The sequence below is a fragment of the Lissotriton vulgaris genome, chromosome 11 (genome assembly GCF_964263255.1).
Source record: "Lissotriton vulgaris chromosome 11, aLisVul1.2, whole genome shotgun sequence".
Taxonomy (NCBI): Eukaryota; Metazoa; Chordata; class Amphibia; order Caudata; family Salamandridae; genus Lissotriton; species Lissotriton vulgaris.
In genome coordinates, this window is record NC_141699.1 from 533,526,951 (window position 1) to 533,530,139 (window position 3,189).

Genomic DNA, 3,189 nt, shown 5'->3' on the forward strand with positions numbered 1-3,189 from the left:
GCCAGGGCTCCAGGAGGTCGGGCACATTCGCGCCTAAGGTCCCCTGAGCCGTGCGGTGCGCACTTGTTCCCAGAAAGAGGGGTAGCCTTCCTCCGGATTACTAGGGGCAAGGGTATGCCCGGACACCCTTCTGGGGCTGGCAGTTCACTGCTGGGGACCAGATGGGCGATGACCAGGCAACACCTCCCAGGCGTCCGGGGCTCCCTCCTCCAGCCCGTGGCATTGCAAAGTACCCAGGACGGGCTCCATGGGTCCTGGGCAGTCCTCCCGTGCCTGAGGCCCAGTGTGGGGTTTCAGAGCCCCCCTTAAGCCCTGCAGCCTGCGAGCCCTTGAGCCCCGGAGCCCTGCATCCCCGGAGCCCTGCATCCCCGGAGCCCTGCATCCCCGGAGCCCTGCATCCCCGGAGCCCTGCATCCCCGGAGCCCTGCATCCCGAAAGCCCTGCAGCCCCCGGAGCCCTGAAGTCTCAAAGCCCTGCAGCTCCTGCGCCCTGCAGCCCCGGAGCCCTGCATCCCCCCGAGCCCTGGAGCCTCTGAGCCCTGTGGCCCCGAGCCCTGGAAGGGCAGGCGGGAGCCCTCCCACGGAGGCTCGGGGCAGGCAGATTGGGGTCATGTCAGTCCCGGCTATCTGGTCGCACCTTTCCAATCGGCCATCTGGTCGCACCCAATGCTGCCCAATGGGGCGACCGGAAGGCCGGGCTTCCCTGGAAGTCCCTATGAGGTGCCATTTGCCTCCCAGAACCCAGCCAGGGCTCCAGGAGGTCGGGCGTGTTTGCACCTAGGGTCCCCTGAGCTGTACGGTATGCACTTGTTCCCAGAAAGAGGGGTAGCCTTCCTTCGTATTACTAGGGGCAAGCGTATGCCTGGACACGCTTCCGGGGCTGGCCGTTCCCTGCTGGGGACCAGATGGGCGATGAACGGGCAACACCTCTCGGGATTTCAGAGCCCCCCTTGAGCCCAGGAGCCCTGCAGCCCGGGAGCCCTGCAGCCCTGGAGACCTAGAGCCCTGCAGTCCCGGAGCCCCGGGAGCCCTGGAGAACTAGAGCCCTGCAGCCCCCGGAGCCCTGCAGCCCCAAGCCCTGGAGCCTCAGACTTGCGGCCCCAGAGCCCCTGAAGGGCAGGCGAGAGCCCTCCCGTGGAGGCACGGGGCAGGCAGATTGGCGTCAGGTCGGTCCCGGCCATCTGGTCGCACCTTTCCACTCGCCCATCTGGTCGCACCCAATGCTTCCCAATGGGGTGACCAAATGGGCCGGGCTTCCCTGGAAGTCCCAATGAGGTGCCATTCTCCTCCCGGATCCCAGCCAGGGCTGCAGGAGGTCGGGCAAGTTTGCGCCTAGGATCCATTGAGCCGTGCGGTGCGCACTTGTTCCCAGAAAGAGGGGTAGCCTTCCTCCGGATTACTAGGGACAAGGCACTCTGGGATCCCACTCGGCCTAGCGGTCCTCAGCCGGCAGCTGGACAGGCCAGGATGCCTCCCCAGCCCCGAGTCCGTCCCCGGTCCTGCCGCATGGCTGGATTCGCTGGACCGGGTCCGGGAGGGCCCGGGGAGGTGTCTCCTGCACCTCTGGGCCTGGGTGCCCCCTTACTATCTCCAGGGAACCCGCCAGGGCCGGGTTCTTTGGCCCTGGGCCCCTTCCCCTGGCCTTCCGGCACTGTCAAAGGCCCGGGACGTGGTTCCGTTGTACCTGGGGAGCCTCCGATTGCTTCGCTGATTTCAGGAGCTCTAGCCGGGGCCCCCCAATGGCCCCGGGGAGGGCGGCCTCCCTACCCGAGGCTCCGTCCTGGGTCCTGCCGCGTGGCAGGGTGCCCGGGACAGGCTCAGGAGGGCCCGGGAGGCTCCCCCTGCGCCTCCGGGCTCAGGGCCCCCGGCTGGGGCCCGGGTCAGGTGCTCCGGCCCTGTGCCCTGTCCCCCGGCCTGCCGCACTGCCAAAGGCCCGGGACGGGGTTCTGTTGTGCCCGGGGAGCCTCCCCTTGCTTGTCTGGGTTCAGGAGCTCCATCCGGGGCCCCGGGGAGGGCAGCCTAGTGACCCCGGGCTCAATCCTGGGTCCTGCCACATGGCAGGTTGCCCGGAATGGTGTCCAGCAGGCCCAGGGGGCTTCCCCTGCGCCTCCGGGCCTGGGCGCCCCGGCTGGGACCAGCGGCCCGCCAGGCCCTGACCCTGTCCCCGCGCCTGGCCCCTGAGAAAGGGGCTCAGCGACCGGTCCGCCCCATGACCCGTTCCGGGGCGCCTGGCTGTGTGCCGCGTGAGGCTGTCTGTGGTGTCCCACCGGCTGCCTGCGCACACGCGCCTCGGGTGCCCACCTCTGCGGCCGGCTTCCGGGGGAGGGTGAAACCCTTCCGGATGCGATCTGGGAAAGAGGGCGCGCGCTGCCAGGATGCTGCCACCCCCCTTCTCTGGAAGGGGGGCCCGGCCTTCCCCGGCAACCCCCTTTGATGCTCTGGCGTCATTCTTCCGACAACAACCTCAGATCAGACGTGGAGACCCGCTGAATTTAAGCATATTACTAAGCGGAGGAAAAAAAAATAACTAGGATTCCCCCAGTAACGGCGAGGGAAGAGCCCAGCGCCGAATCCCCGCCTGGGGGCAGGCCCGGGAAATGTGGCGAACAGAAGACCGACTCCCCGGCGTCGCTCAGGGGGCTGAAGTCCTTCTGATCAAGGCTCACACCGTGGACGGCGTTAGGCCGGTAGCGGCCCCCGGCACGCAGGGATCGGGTCTTCTTGGAGTGGGGTTGCTTGGGAATGCAGCCCAAAGTGGGTGGTAAACTCCATCTAAGGCTAAATACGGGCGCGAGACCGATAGCCAACAAGTACCATGAGGGAAAGTTGAAAAGAACTTTGAAGAGAGAGTTCAAGAGGGCGTGAAACCGTCAAGAAGTAAACGGGTGGGCTCCGTGCAGTCCGCCCAGAGGATTCAACTAGGCATGGGCGGAAAATCCGTTCCGCTCGCGGATTTTGCGGATTTTCGGGAAATCCGCAATCCGCGAGATTTGCGAATCTCCCGCAAAATCCGCAAATCCGCGAGCAGCGGATTTTGCTCGCACTGTTCGCGTGAGTTCGCGTGAGTTCGCGCCCCGCGAATAAGTGCAAAATTGCAGAAATACGATCTTAGCAAAACTGAAAGTAACTACTTACCAGGTTCAAAAGTTCAGGCTCATCATTAGTAGCCATTTCCTGTAGTGCTTCCTGA

General features: G+C 65.5%; 1 pseudogene; it reads left to right on the plus strand.

Annotated features, from left to right (window-relative positions):
- Positions 1–2,458: 2,458 nt before the first annotated feature.
- The window catches only part of LOC147683105 (28S ribosomal RNA), a 9,053-nt pseudogene continuing 8,322 nt past the window's right edge, over positions 2,459–3,189 (plus strand).